The sequence below is a fragment of the Aphis gossypii genome, chromosome 3, assembly GCF_020184175.1.
Source record: "Aphis gossypii isolate Hap1 chromosome 3, ASM2018417v2, whole genome shotgun sequence".
NCBI lineage: Eukaryota > Metazoa > Arthropoda > Insecta > Hemiptera > Aphididae > Aphis > Aphis gossypii.
Genome location: NC_065532.1, coordinates 28,916,808 through 28,932,596, shown reverse-complemented (window position 1 = coordinate 28,932,596; position 15,789 = coordinate 28,916,808). Strand labels below are relative to the sequence as shown.

Here is a 15,789-nt window from a genome sequence, read left to right as displayed (position 1 = left end):
CCAAAGCTGTTAACCGAGTTTGTACCTTTACGGCTCGTTATTGCGTATTTCGTATGGTTACCCGTGGTGGAGGAAACTCGTGTAAACGTTTCTGCGTATTTAAATGCGCAGATACGTTTGTAAACGCAGAAACTCGTAAAACGTCGAACACGGTTGTCAGGAAAAACGAAAATATCGCAACACGTTTGACTCGCAATGTGCAATGTACCAGCCCCAAAAATATCCAAATTGTCGTACTTTATCGGCCAAATCTAATACAATTTAAGTAATAACTTTTAAATTTCGTACTACACACAATTTTAGGAATGGAAAAATCTATTTAAATTCTTCTTTTTCAGTGGGAAAATTGACGTTTATTTCAAAACGTATTCACAAGTATATACCTACCCAATACGTACACATAATATTCAGGATATAGTACGCAATATCTTGGTATACATTATCAATATAATATATTATATAGGTATATGATATATATTTTTAAATGTGGGTATTGGACGAGTACGTCGCGGTGGACAGTTTTACGAACTATGCGTCGTCCAGACAATATGATGATTAATACACCTCGATACAAAACTAAGGGAATAATATTTTAACGACTCGACGTGGATTTCTGTGGCGCCGGAATCGTCAACGACAGACCCAAATAATATCGTGTAATAATATGTTTTGATCGTATTATTATTATTACGACGTGTGAATAATAAATATAATAACAAAATTATAAAATGCCAACAGGGGGCCCTCGCAGGAGAGTGACACACACACACACACACACACACACACACACACACACAGGTACCTATATATTATATATTATATTATATTATTATATTATTATAATAATAAGATGCCACCGTCACACAGTCGATACTGCGCCGAATGACGACGACGACGACAATAATAATATATAGTGTTGTGGGTCATAAAATATTGTACAGCAAGCTCCGCGTAAATGTAAATGTTTACAGGTGTTTGGAACGGTAATGGGTCTGTGCCGTTTTGGCCGCACTGATTGGTGAATTACGGATGACCCGGTTTCCACAAGTCTTTGTGTGCGTGTGCGCGAGCGCGGGCCACGCAAGTGCACGAAATGTGTCGCGGGCCGGGTGCGCGTGCGCCCGGTCCACGAGCGATCGAGCGCGCGCGCCCAGCGTCGGTGTGCGTGCGCGCGCGCTTACCGTGTGTGTGTGTGCGCGCGGGTGTGTGTGTGTGTGTGTGTGTGTGTCGTAATGCGGGTTGGCGCGACCGTGTGCGTGTGTTTGTACACGTGCGTGTGTGTACGGCGTATACGTGTGAGCGTGTGCGGGCGCGGGCGCGTTGCCGTTTTCGCGCAGGGTGCGCGGGAGGGTCCTTCTAGTCGGGCTAATCCGCCGTCTGTGTGTGTGCGTGTGCACGCGGCGTCAGGTCAACTGGAGTAGTGCGTACTCCCGTAAGCCCTCCGCGTCGTCAGTTTTTTGAGTGTCTCGGTCCGTGCGGTGGGCTCTACCTCGCGCGCTGGCTGGCTGGCGAGGCTCGTCGTCCTCTATATTGTAATATTATTATACGCACAATATACACGCGCGTAGTTATTGTTGTTGTCGTTGTCGTTGTCGTTGTTGTTGTTGTTGTTGTTGTTTTGTTATTATGTTATATTATTATGCCGTCGGTGCAGCAGCGTACCGTTTTGTCGTTATGCCGTAGCGGTGGTGTGCACGCGTGCGATAATAATTACTATTGAGTAAGTCATCATCGACGTCACTGTCGTGTCTATTTAACGCCGTCGCGGTATGCGATGCCATAATATACTTTCAATATTATTATATTATTATTATAATATGCAATAATAATAATAATAATAACGATATATAATGTGTTTTGTTGTTGTCGTGCGACCCGCGTAGCCGTGTGGCGCTATTTTTTTTAACCATAATTATAATAATAATAATAATAGTATAGTGTCGCGAACGGTCGTGCGCGAAGGTATATAGTCGCGGAATCGTTCGTTATATATATGTATTGTCAGTAAGTTGTACTCATATATGTATAATGGTATTATGATGCGGTTGGCAGGCGATCTGTGCGGTGTACCGTCGCCGTCGCTGTAGTGGGCGAGACGCGACGCGGATAGGACCGCGACCGGTGAACGGGTCGGCCCGAAAACGAGGAAACCATAACCGAATATCGCCGGGAGACGACATCGAACGCGGTCGTGGAAGTCTACAGCTAGGTCCGGGTGCTATAGCCGGCCGTCGACGATGCTATTCGGCTGGTCGCCGGGCAGCAACGACACTAGCACCGGTACCAATAGCGCCTGCACCAGCACCAGTGGCACCGGCGGGAACGTCGGCGTGTGCGGCGAATGGAGTACGGCTGGACAGCGCGACGGCATCGCGTACAGGCCGTGTGTACCACGTACGCGGCACGTCATGTACCTGAAATCAGTTGACAATCCTATCTGAATGATCCAGCGCAGCGGTGTCTCAAAAGGTACGCGTACCCCGTAGACGATTCTTCTTACCCTTCTCCACCCGAACCGATACCACCACTACCACCACCACCACCACCACCTGGTCATTCACAGCCCGTCCGACACCCCGCACCGGTCCTCCGCCCGGTCACCACTTGTACGCCGACCCACACACGCCCTACAGTCGTCGTACTATTATATGCTCCTTGCTCGCGCGCGCCACCCATCGCCCTTACTACCCACCACTACTCGCCACCGTCTCACCCACTTATTCGTTATACCCTCCCCTCGCTACCCTTCCCCGCGTCAATTGCCATCATATATGGGCACTCCGCATAAATGCTTCCCCTCCGCCAAAAAACGGCAGCACCGTGCAACGCGCCGCGATTAATTATATACCCATCGCGTATTATAAAGTTTTTATAAACGTATACATTTTAATAAATCGTATAAAATCGTGTCGATATGATTTAGGAACGCAATTTTATCGTTAATTCCGTCACATTATTGAAAGTTATCGCTGTATAATGCGATTAAGCTTTACATCGTAAGTTTAATATTATTCATATTATCTATATAACGTCTATTATTCATTAGAACTAAAAAAAACCCGTAAGACGTGATAATAGTATAATTACATACCTAGTATTATTGTTTTTGTTTTTATAGTAAAAAAATTAAAACAAATTAAACTACTCGAAATAGCTAGTGATTTTTACAGTATCTGAGAGTGCTGGATAACATAATCACAGATTTATACGTCCATAATATTGTTTAAGTCATTTAAAATGTAAAATGTTTGAACGTATAATTGAGCTCATCATCAGATTATTAATAAATATGAAAAAAAATATAATTGTGTTGTTGTATCTAGTTCACCACCGCACATAAACTTTTACACCTGTTATTTAAGCGTGTCTACATTATAACTTAAATGTAATTGTCAAAACGATTAAAACGTATTCATACTTTTTCTCGGAAAGCATAATTTTTATATTAAGTTAAATTTTCGTATCGTAGATATAAAATAATGATTTATTTTTGTGCACAATTTTCTGGCTTGACAACAATGAACAAATACATTTAAATTATTGTAAATGCTTGAATATAGCATTTCATATTAATATTATTATGAAACTGGACATTCATAGGTATGGAAAGAGATGTCAGTTGGGTTAAATATTTGCATATGTTTTATTTATTCAGGTTGGAGAAAAAAAACAGCGCATCAATACATTATACATTGTAAATATCAACATTTTTTTTTCATTATTATTTAACTGACTACTGAAAGTGTAAATAATATTTTTTTTGCAATTGCCTGCATGTTTTAGGATTTCTCTGGTTTTAGATTTTTTTTTTAACTAAAAATACATATTTGTATACTATAATATTTATTTAGTATAACTCATTTAAAATATAATTATTTGGAAAACAATTGATACTTTCAAATGTTATCGATAAAATGAAAAAATGTGATATTGTTAGCTTTGATACAAGACTTTGATCTTTCTAGAGAAAATCAAGTTTTGTTTAAAATACTTTTCCAGATATTTAAGTTTTTTTTAATTTTTACACATTTTTACAAGATATTTGAAGAAAACGAAACGAGTTGAATTCTATTATTATTTTTTGGTTATCCTATGACTTAAAGTCTTAAAATATTAGTAGTTTCATATATTTTCTAGATTATCAAGTAGGTTGAGGATTCTAATATATAACGGTTTTTTAGAATTAATTCGGTGCCATGCAGCTATTAATATTTTTTCAATATTTGTATGTATTTAATTAATCGTTATTTGAAAAATATTAAAATCTGTACAGTACTGTACATTATTATTTGTTTAAATTTATAAGAGTACACCACTTCTATTTTCATCATAAGATTTTTAATTAGCATGCTGGATTACTAGGTTAATTTTGTATTATGCGGTACATGAGTTTCAGTATAAGATTATTGTATATACTTAAGAAGCATATTATACTGATATTTGCCACTTTTTTTCATTACTTTATTTATTTATTTATTTTAATTTCATATACATATGAATACTGGATATATATGAATATAATGTAAAACATTCATGAATTGTTTTTTTCATGATTATCGGGAGACTACTAAAATGTTATATCATTTAATTTAATAGGTATTTCGAACCATAGAAGCTCTTGGATGTGAATATTTTAATATTTTATTTCTAATATTTTCCCGTTTGTATTAAATAGTTGTTCTAGGTAATTATAATATTGTATGAAAATTGTATATATTATTATAATACTATAAATAATATTTTCATTGCCTAAATTTATTAAAACGTTTAAGAATATCATAGGCGATATGTTATATTTTATACAAAATGTATATATATATATAACGAATAAAATTTAAGAATCCACTGATTAAAAATTAAATATATGATGGGAATAATTTAACATAATTTAAGTACAAGACGTTTTAACAGAAACATAATTATGGTCAGTTGTGGATTTAGGTTTTTAAAACATCGATAGACAATTTTCAATTCGTCACTCTTTTCATCTCATTCCTCATAGCTCATATTTACTTTTAGAATATACATATTAGTTTATAAAATAGATATGCGGCATGAATATAAATACAGGTATATCATCAGTATCATCAGCTACATAAAAAAAAAAGAAATATTATTAATTAATAATAAATTATACTTTATATCATTTTTTTCTATTCTAAAATTAATTATAATTGAATTATACATTTCTTCATCATTTTTTTGAATTTTTTCATCAGTCAGAATATATATATAATTATATTCATAAATTAAATCTTCATAATTTTAAATAGATAAAAAGTTTTCTTGGTTATTGAAGAATGCAAACAATTGAATTTTCTGTACAGCAGACTATAAGTATTTTTTTATTTATATGATATAAGAAAAATAACGTTTAGTCGCATATAGTTGGAAATTGGAGTACAAATATATAATAATATGCTAAATGCTTAGTACCTAATCTATATTAGGTTACTCATAAATTAGAAAATATTCTGGTATGAATTTAGATATATTTGTTATTTATGTACACAAGAGAAATACATTTAATTTATTTGTTTGAAAATTGTAAATATTAAATACTAAATACTAAATAAGATTTAAAATGTATACATTTTAAATAAAATGCTTTTTCAATAGGTATTCGTATATTATATTTTGTCTCTAAAATTTTGGCATTTAAACTTTTTACCAAATGCAAAATAATCGGGTATCCACTCTTATTTATTGCAACCGTGGACTAAAATATGGCGTACCAACTTATAATGGATATTCATTTAAGATATATTTTATGCAATCTACTAAAATATTGTAATGGCAATAAAACCTATTGTAGCCTATATATTACATAATTACTGGTTTAATTTTTGTAATTGGATTGATAGGTCATAAAATACAAGGCAATACATAGATTATCAAAAACTTTGTCATAGTATAGTAAAGTATAGTTATTTATAAATAAAACAGTATTTATTTAAACGCTGTATAGGTACTTTTAATATATATTTTATAATGAAAACGGATAATATATTAATTCTTTATTAAATTATAGGTTGTTATTAATACTGTAATTAAAAGTGGTAAAAAAGCTTTGTCATTAAAAATGTAAAACATTAATAATTTTATAAAATGGAAAAAGTTACTTACTAACTAGTATTATCCATAACACATTATAGTGAACATTGTATTATTTTAATTTATTTTCTTCGGCACAAGTCACTATGTATATTAATTTGTGAAATTCGTTATCTAGTATAAATTGTGTGATTGTTTAAGACAAAATACATATATTAAATATCAAAATAAAATTAATTGAATTGTATTCACGAAAAGTATTTTTTTGAAGTGAGTTTTAGGCACAAAATGTTTTAGTATAATAGTACGAGCTGGACAATTTCAACGATGAAAATTTAATACGTATATAATATATTACATTTGGGATAATGTCATTTAGTACTGGTGACTGATGGAAATGTTTATAAAGATGATAGATTAGATTAGATTCCATAAAAAGAGACCAACCGCTTAAAAAAAAGTTGCTGAGAAAAAACGTGAAGATAAAGAGATAATTAAAAAAAAAATAATATGACTGTGGCACTTGAAAAGTTTCCCCTCTTAATCATTTACTTTTACAAAAACTAAAGTAAATACTTTTTTTTTTAGGAAATAAAATACTGTTGGTAATAAATGACAATAATTTATCAAGTATAGTTTTATTTTTTTAATCAGTGTTATCACACTTGAAGATCATAGTATAATCATAGATTATATTTATAATTTGATCATTATTATTTATCAATTTAGTTTTAAAACGTTTCACAGAAATAAGTATTTTTAAACATACAAATAATAAATTATATTATAAAATATTTTTTTGATATGTAGATTGCAACTTTAAAATAAATCGATTAAATTGTATTCACTTTAAGAAGTGTGGTTTTTATTACATGACGCTCTTAACGATTTTAGTATTTTTTAAATATTTTTTTAAAACTGAATTAAGCATAATAATAATATAATAATAATAATAATAATAGTAAAAACTGTACTAAATAAAAATAATAGTAAATTAAGATATAAATTAATAACAATTCACTAACATTTATTGAACATTGATTAATCATAAAGAAAGCTGGTTTTATTTTCACCATGTTTAGTATTAATTAATATTTAACATTTTTAAAACTCAATGTTTTATCGTTATTTAAACAATATACTCACATAATATGTTTTTTACTAACATAAACTCATTGATACTTTAAAAATATACATGGAAAAAAATAATTGTGATTAATTTTAAAATTAAAATCAATTAAAAGTGAAATAATTCTTTTTATTTTTTAGTGTAAGGTATAACTTACGAAAACCTTTTAATGTTCTTTATACTCTATGGCAATAACTAATTATTCTATTTTTTAATAAGTGTAAAATATAAATATATTATCAATTTTATCATAAAAATGTATTTTTTAAGCAAAACATAACTTCTTGAGTGTATGTTGTTGATTTGTCTTAATATATAGCCATTGAGTATAATATAATAATAACGATGATCATTTTTCCAGGTAGAATTTTTCGTTGAAATTAAAATGGATATCATTAAATATAAGTTGAAAACAGAACGACTGATAATTTAAAGGGTTTGACGGAAACATTTTTTACAGAAGTTTTTTAAGGTCATAAATCACGAACTAAAAAACTACATTCAATACGAATCACGAATGTATAGTATACGTACAATGCTCTTGCTTTTTAGTTTCACGTCTCTGAAGGGACATTATCGATCATGTTCTGTTCACTGTTGTTTTTTTCACACGATTAACCACCCCCTTCGTTTATTTTTTATTAAATGCATACAATTTTATGACAAGAAATGCTTTCCATTACGCTTTTTTTTATAATTAATTGTTACGAACTTACCAAAAATCTTATTAAGGTAAAAGAAACTTAGTCATTTAACTACCTATAATAGTTTAAAATCTTAATTTAGTAATTTTAATTAAAAATTAATATTTATTAAATTAATCTAGTAAAACGTGTTCTAAAATTAAATTATACATAATTAGGAGAGTGCGCAACGGTTTATTTAATTTAACGTATACGGCGTGGTTAATTTAAAGGTAAACACTAATTTTCTTGTTAAGTATGAATATTTTTGAAATATTTTTTTTTTTTTTTAATGATTTTAAGTCATTCAAAATACAATATTTTGAAAAAAATATTGTATATTTTTTATTTTTTATCGAAATTAGTTTTTAATTTTACTTTTTTTAATGACCACATAAAATTTTCATTTTACATTTCAAAACAGAATATTTTTCTGATAACTTCAATATAATATAAAAGTCAAAACTCAAATTAAGGCCGTTCTTACAGTGTCCAGTTAAGTATTGGTTAAGACTAACTGGTAGACTTCTATCGGTTAACACATAAGAAATTTTGCCGGTTAACGTTATTAAATACTAACCGGAAATTGTAAGAATGGTCCTTAATGTTTAATCAGTTATAATTTATGAGTATTTTAAAATGTTTTGAGTGGTATATTATATTCATTCAGACATCAAATTTCATACATGGTGAAAAATATATTATTTTGGAATATTTTGGTTTATTTTATTGGTTACAAGAAATATAAAATGCGCAATAATTAGTAAATAGGATACAGCCATGATATATATATTTATATATAATATGTAGTATGTACGAATAAAGAACAATAAAAAAAAAAAAAAATTGGGGAAAAAAGCTAACTATTAAAGACATTTATACACATTGATTTTTATAATTTGGAATACAAATCAAAAATTACATGTTGTTTTTCAAAATAATATAAAATATAATGTTTTTAAAAATAGTTATTAAAGAAATTATAAAATTGCAATACTATTCGAGAAAATGAGTATTTTTTTTTAAAAAACGGGTAAAAATATATGAATGCAATTATTAATAACTAATACTTTTTGTTGTCGATAGTTGTTTATCTTGTTCTATTTGTATAAGTATAATTTTTATTGTCTTTCTCTTGTAAATTACCATGATTAATTTTTACATTCAAGCTTTCATAAAAACATTGTGTATTTATTAATTATCAGTAAAACTTATCAGTATTTAATAAATAAATATGTACATGTATTGTATTCCTTCACTTAATCACATATACCTATATATTGTGTCCTAGAGATATTTTTTGATTTTATGTTGGTTTTACTTATTTATTTTTTGAACATTTTAAAAATTTTATTGCATTGACGTATATCACTATTGATTTTAAATTTCCATTGACAACTTGTCTTATTTACATTATATTGTATGATTTACCAACTTAGTGGTTAGAGTTAGAGAAATATAGAAAGAGTTTTTAACCGTGAACATTTATCAATATAGAAAAATAGTATATCATGTTTTTATTTACAATAAATTATTTATTATTATGTATTATACTGAATTAACACGATTTTCAAGTTACAATTTCCATTTGACTATCTAAAATTTATAGAACGGAGTACAATTTTTTAGTATTTTTATATGATATACATTATCCAGTTTGAAATGTTATCAATATTTGAGTGCATTATAATTACCTATTTAATGGTTATTTATTATTATGAATGAAAAATCCGTTTTATGTTAAGTGTTATTATATTAATTAGATTATCTAACTGAAGGAAATACATTTTTATTTACATACTATGTATGCATTTTTCTAGACTCTGTCAAAATATTTAGTTCGGGCTTGGTATCAAAAAGAATTATGCACTTATAATTTAAATGTTTACATATATTGTTTTAGGCTTTTTAATTAAAGTATAACTTAACTATGAGATTATTTTGATTGATTGGACTGATGAGGGCATTTATATGTTGTTACATTATTAATATATATTTGCTACCGAATTATATTGACGGAATAATCATCAGAGAATTTGTTTTGCTAAATTACGGTTATAATAACATACAGTGTAGTTTTTTGTAATTGTATATTTTATCGAAACATATTGTCCACTTGTTTTTGAAAATAAATACAATACATAGGTTAACACTGAACAAATTGTGGTTGACGATGTGCTAGAACATATTATGTTATATGTTGACGTATAAGCTAATAAGATTAGTTCACTACAGAATATACAAAAATATCATTTAATATGTGTGAACTTGCACGTAGTAAATTCGCGTGTTCAACTTACTCATTGAAACATAATAAACACAATTATTTGGAAATCCAATAGACAAACAATAGAAATCATATTTAGGGCGCAAAAAAATTATTACTAAACATAATATAATATGGAAAAAAAGTTGAAATCGGACAAATCTTAGAAATGCCAAGGCAATTGTCTATGACACTCGGGCAAACCTAGTTGTGACCATTAAATTTAGTAAAACCATAGCAACTACTTTCACATCAGGCGCTATGATTTTTTTAAATTGATCATTTGAAATAGTACATTTAATAAAAAAAATACGACAAAAGTTTAACATTGAGGTACTTAGATCTTTTATTTTTTTATTCGAATTAAAATAATATAATATTATTTACTATTTTAGAATATTATATGAAAAACTCAAATATAGAGTTCCTACGTTTTTATTCAAATTATATTGGTCACATCTGTAGGTTTAACCGGGAAAATGTCATAATATGATATTTTGCCTAATGCCGTGTTCAATTCACGTTTTGACTGGGCATTCCTGAGGTTTGTTCGATTTTGAATTTTTTCAGTAACATAACATTATATATTATTTAAATTGCTATAAGACCTCAGTTGTAAGTTTCTCACTTGCTAGAATCCAGAGGTACATACACCAGCGCGCGTGTGTGTGTGTGGCGTAGAGGGTTTAAAAGAAATTATACTTGACACATCAGAGTCCAGTGATCGTCGAACACACTATATATTATTATTATACGTTTATGTATTACTATTATTTACAGTGCACATATAGGTACAATGTCGTTGCCGGAATTGATCGGAAGCGTTTTTTGAAACCCCCGCGGAAGTGCTGGATATATATATATCGGTGGATATAGTAAATAACCGGGTTATGTTATGGGCAGGTACGCCCGGGGCGGGACTGGGTCCCCGGCATATTGATTGGGGGCCCGGTGGGTGCGCGCGCGCGCGCGCCGATCACCGTTGTACGGTCATTCACTAAACGTCGGCTGGGCAGCCACCACCGCCACTACTGCCATTGTCGTTGTCGTTTCCCTTAAATCGACTTTACGAGGTACACCCGACCACTCGTGATCTACGAATACGCTCAACAAATTTCTAGTGGTTTCCAAATTGAATGAAAACCCCAAATTTCCTAGAACTCCGTTCGAATAACACGATGAGATCGTATTGTTGTTTTTGTCTATACGTTTCGTAGCTCTGTTAAACGATGAACACTATTGTCTATTGTACTAATATTAAATACTGGTTGCTTGTTTGTTTTCTTTTTTTTTATCGTATCATGCCCATCAAATAATACGAACTAAGCAATTTTAGTATATCACCTACAATATATATATATAAAAAAAAATTCAATATACAACTATTTCATCTATATTCTATAATAATGGTCGATGAAATTCGAGATTTGTTTAATAGAATTATATATTATGTGAAATCGTTCTCATATCTGCCAAAATAGAATTGTCTATAAAGTCTAGTCGAGTAAATGCTACGTAGCAAGTTTGGGTTTTGGTTAATAATTGAGGTTTTTAGGGGATGTTTTACGGGCACCCAATTCCTGGTGTAATAGTACGTGGAGTGTTCTAGTGAAGCGAATCGTCTGCAGTGCCGCCATACGTGCAACGGTCGAATACTCTATAACCTTATCATATTTGACGTTTACAATGTAAATTTGAGAACCACTAGTTTAAATTAAATTTTGCAAATGTATTCTAAAAACGATTTTTAAACTTTTAAAAATAAATTGTTGCAACTTATAATAAAAAACATATTTGGATTGGGTGATGAGTTTTTATTATGTAATATTTGTATCCGTGTATACACTTGTGATAAATTACTGAACTGTTATTGCCCCATTGAATATCAATTTATAAAATTTATATTTTTCTTATAAGAAAACTTTAATTTTAACTATACTTAAAATTAAAATATTACAGTATAAAAACTTTTAAAAATTGTTTACAGATAATTGCAAGTGATTAAGATATGACGGCGATATATATAGGCAATTTCGGTACGCATGTGTGTGTAGATACTCGATTTATAGTGACATCTAATAATAAATAGATGAATGTGTGTGCTCGCTTTTTCGATCTAAAATATTATAATTGGAGTATTAATATTAAGGATTTAAATCACAAGTGATTCTAATATTTTTTTAATTACGCTTCTTAACTATTAAAGTAGTTTTAATTTGAATTATTATTATTATTATTAGTAGTAATACTGATGAGTGGTGACTTAAGATAATATTGGTAATAAACGTCTTATAATTTAAAAAAATAAAAATTACTTTAGATTTCATATATGAGTACATATACGTAAATAATAATTAATAATGCACAAAAATATTTCTAATTTTTAATCCTTGAAACCGACTAGAATAGTTATCAGCTATATATTTTACTTTATCATATAATAATATCTATTACACCTATTATAATAGTAATATATAGTAATTGGTATAATAGTATGATATTTTTGATTTCAGTAATATACGATAAATAATATTAAATATTTTATTTAAAAAATCATACTTGTAAACGTAAATTTAATAATGTTATATCTCACGTATATATTTTTAGTAAGGTATAATAAAGTATTAAATATTGTAGTTGATAAATAACTAATGCATACAAAAAAAACAACGACCTCAATTTACTGATGTAATGACTTTTTTGAAAGGAAGACAAGGATCTTGCTTAAAATTTAAACATAAAATAATAGATTCAAAAAATATATTTTAATACTTGCATTACTAATTTCACTTATAAAATTTATAATTATTAAAATTCAAACTAAAAGTAGGTATATACTTTGTTAGGTAGTGATATTTAAACTCTAAAAGGTTGTTATTAAAAACAATTGTATTTTATAATTTTTATAATATTATCGTACTTTGTAAAATTGAATCAATTTTCATATTCAAATTTTGAACTAAGTTAAGAAAAATACATTTCACAATATACTAAATTAGGTACATGTATTGAGAATTTTTGAATTTTCAGTAACATTTAAAGTTTTAAAATGTAGTAGACATTGGTTAATATAAGTTTCTATGCTATTTTTGAAGCGCTCTTACTTCTATTAAAAGAAGTTACATAACTATGAAACAAATAGCTCTTACTGTAATATGAAACCATTATTGTTAGGTATGAGTTTTTAATTTTTTTTTTAACTGTTAAAATTGTTTTGAGGCAGTAAGTATATATTATTCTGAGTTTGTTTCGATATTTGGATATTTTATGAATAGGCGTTATTCATAAAAAGTATATTATTCAAATCCACAATTTATTGAAAACATAATTAGCCGAATAATACATATTTTTGGTTTGTTTTAAAATTTCATGTTTAGTGTTCGTGTTCAATAGATAATAATTTGAAACTATTTCCTTATCTTCCAATCTTAGTATAAGGACTACGTTATAGTGGCACGTTATTACAGTCATGTTATAAATATTTTTATCAAACTTCTATTATGTATACTGTTATAATAATATAAATTAAAAAAAAAATACATATATAATTTTAACAACACATTTAATTAATATATATTTTATATGTCTAAATTTAATATGATTTAATATTTAAGTAATCTTAATAGAAATTAAGTAAGCACATAAAATATTTTTATTACTGATGAAAAATACACTGACAAAAAATGTTATTGATGAATTAATTTTCGATAAACTGTTACCTGGACTAGATCTGTAAGTGTCATTTAGCACGTTGAAGTTCGAAACCTTAACTTGTGCAGTATTTATTTAACTATCGATTTCTTTAATAAGTTAATAATTTGACAATCCTAGACATAATCGATTCCAGCTATCTGGTTTTGAAAAAAAAATGCTTTAAGTGATGTCTTTACGAAGATTCATTAAGGATATTTTTTTGAATATACGTACACAAATATAACATAGAGATTTTAAAATATATTGATTAATTCAGTATTTTATTTAATAAAATATATATTGTAATTATTGTGTATTATACAATTTACAAAAAATTAAAAATGGTTTATCTCAATTACTATAACTACCTCTTTTAGTTTTTTTATTATGTATGTAAAAACTAATTTAGGGGAGGTTTGAGCTTATTTTCAAGTGGTTAAGCTTCTCGCGGTTATCACATATATATAATTTATAAAAATAACTAAGTGTAACATTTTATAACTTTGTAATTCAACATTAATACTCCCATATATAATAGATATTAATTTAAAAGCTATAGAATAAAAAATATAAGACTACGAAAGAATAAATGTAGGTTACATATCTATTATGTATAGATAACTATGTTATTTATATAAAAGTATATAAATGACAGGATATAAATATTATATTATAGTTTACTATATTAAATTATTTTATTGCCTTTATAATAGAAATAGTTTTAGTTTTTGTAAAGAGCAAAAAGCTATTTGTTTTTAAATTATGTGTGCTTTTATTTTATTTTATTTAAGATTATGTTTTTGGATAAAAGAAGTTCTTCAAAAGTTTCATATCGTTTTTCTATCGATTGAAAGTTGATGGTTCAGAGATTGTGTTTTAGAAGGTCATTTTAAAAATGTCTCAGTTGCTTTCAACCCTAAAAATACTTTATTTTCGATTATAAAATTATAAATAAAGATTGCTATAAAAAAATAAATCATCTAAAAAAAGAATTATGAATTTCTTAGAACAAAGTTTAGTTATATCTTATATAATAAAGCGTGAACAATAGTTCGTTTCACTATGAAAAGAGTGCGCCTCGGTCGCCGTTTTTTCTTCCATGGCCCGCCGCCGTCGTTATCGCGAAAACAGGCGGTTCTCCAACGCCGCCGTCTCGATAACGCGTTTTTCTTAGGTTAGGTTCGATTATTATGCGGGTTTTCGACGATTTTATTATTTTTTCGATTTTTTTTTTTTTTTTTTTTTTTTATCGGCTCTTGTTATATTAAAATATGTTGTTGTATTTTCAAGTGTACGTTGCTTTGGGAAACGTTATATTAAATAGACAATTAATATTAATATAAGCTTTATTACACACGAACTATATGGAATTATTATACAGGTATATATGATGGCATACTCTTCATTTACATATAAAACTGATATGTCTCATAATATAAAAGCCCCTGAAAGAGTTGAGTACAGGTATAGTTAGGTAAGTCAAAGTTGTAATTGCAAATATTCTTAATCATACCTAAGAGTTTCTGTAGGAAATGTTTATGACACTTTTGTTATAGTATTTTATACGTATTTAACGCGTTTTCGATTTTCGCTCGATTATTATGCGGTTTTTCGAAAAATGTTCGCTTTTTTAACGATTTTCATACTTTTCCGAACGTTTTCCGTTCCGTTCCGTGCGTTTTGGGGTCTTCCGAGTACGACGACGTTTTCCTTCGATTTTTTGTTTTTATTCGACTGTTTTTTTCCGATCTGTCTGATAATTTGTATATTATAATACAAAAAGATGTTGTTTTATATTCAACCGTTGGTTGTTTGTTTTGCTGTGTGTTTCTAGACGACATTTCACCAACAATACAATGTTCGTGTACATGATTATAATATGTTATAAAAATACCTATAGATATGAGTATTTCAACTGTACGTTGCTTTGAGAAACGTTAACGGCTTATTTTGTAGATTTATTA

At 28.6% G+C, this 15,789-nt stretch overlaps 2 protein-coding genes across 8 annotated transcripts in view; both read left to right on the top strand.

Annotated features, from left to right (window-relative positions):
• Nucleotides 1–1,378: 1,378 nt before the first annotated feature.
• Nucleotides 1,379–15,789, top strand: part of LOC114127667 (regulator of G-protein signaling 17-like) — a 31,076-nt gene continuing 16,665 nt past the window's right edge. For 3 of the 7 annotated variants that reach the window (XR_007604698.1, XM_027991981.2, XM_027991979.2), the window contains exons 1-2: nucleotides 1,382–1,720; nucleotides 2,053–2,469. The gene's annotated coding sequence lies outside the window, so the exon portion shown is untranslated. Of the gene's footprint in view, nucleotides 1,721–2,052; nucleotides 2,470–12,119; nucleotides 12,169–15,789 lie in introns of all 7 variants that reach the window. The other 4 variants (XM_050202460.1, XM_027991982.2, XM_027991980.2 and 1 more) reach the window with 3 other exon arrangements.
• Nucleotides 8,093–15,789, top strand: part of LOC114127688 (protein misato) — a 67,986-nt gene continuing 60,289 nt past the window's right edge. The window contains exon 1 of the mRNA XM_050202453.1: nucleotides 8,093–8,099. The gene's annotated coding sequence lies outside the window, so the exon portion shown is untranslated. The remainder of the gene's footprint in view (nucleotides 8,100–15,789) is intronic.